The sequence below is a fragment of the Gavialis gangeticus genome, unplaced genomic scaffold (assembly GCF_001723915.1).
Source record: "Gavialis gangeticus isolate Ggan-Ray unplaced genomic scaffold, GavGan_comp1, whole genome shotgun sequence".
Lineage (NCBI taxonomy): Eukaryota > Metazoa > Chordata > Crocodylia > Gavialidae > Gavialis > Gavialis gangeticus.
In genome coordinates, this window is record NW_017729029.1 from 16,403,366 (window position 1) to 16,404,552 (window position 1,187).

Below are 1,187 nucleotides of genomic sequence, written 5' to 3' on the forward strand. Positions count from 1 at the left end.
CAAATCCTGAGCCCATCAGGGGACACTTCCCTGATTTGCAAGGCCACCTACCCACCTAGCTTCTTCCTTCCTTTCCAGAGGCAAAATAATAGGGAAGAATACACCCACCATTTTTTGCACATTCACTGTATCGTTTCATTCACAACATTTCTGCCAAGGCCACTGCTGCAGTGAAAACCACTGGGAAAACATTGTGTGCACCTGTCCGACAACAGCAAGTATGCGGCAATCTTGGCACTACAGTGCCTGAGAAGCACGCCAAGGGAAGGTGAATAAATTGCTACATGGCTCGCCCACCTTCGGCACTATTCAAATGTGAGTTTGATTACTTACTTGTAAAACCAGGGTAAACCTGTGCATTAAAATGGATGAAAAAGCAAATAGCCAGGAGGTAAACTAGACCCCCATGCTACAGCAAAACTAAAATATTGCCTGTGAGCATGATTATGCTGGTGTAAAAGGGGTGGGTGGGACTTAAGTGCTTGGGAGCATGTGCTAACCGATCTCATGCAACTGTTCGGTGTGTCCTTTGTCTGTCTCCGCCCCAATTGAGCTAATTTTCATCTTATTTCTGGAGAGAACCAAAGTATTTGGGCAGGGGCTGGACTAGATGTGACCTCCTGAGGTCTTTTCCAACCCTCATTTTCTATTCTATAATTTTAATTTTTACCTCGCGTGACGCAAGTGCCGTGGACATCAACACCAGTTACTAACAGGCTGTAGTTTGGACCTGACCTCGATCTCAATTCAACGCCTTTAAATCCCACTGAAGTCAACAGGATGGAGCATGCACTCAAGTGTTTCCTTGAATCAGGGCCATCCATAGCGCAGATACTGTGCAAACCTTCAATCCTCAACTCCTTACCCCTCCAGTGCTGGGTCTTTCTTAGCAACGAGTCAGGTGTGTCAAATTGCACAGCACGATGGAGATACAGATCAATGCTCTTGAAGGACACTGAGATTTAGAGCAAGATTTGTAGTCTGTATTTGAGGCTGCAGCAGGAAAAGTGCAATGCTTTTATCACTGGTTTATCTACCAGTAAGCAAATCAGATCTTTTCTGATGTCTATGCACATTATTTGCAGTCAGAACATGTACAATTAGGGCTGTTAGGAAGAAATGAAATGTAACTGCCTTTGTAAAGGCAAAGTGCAGAAGCTTTTAGGATAGAATTAAACATTCTCATA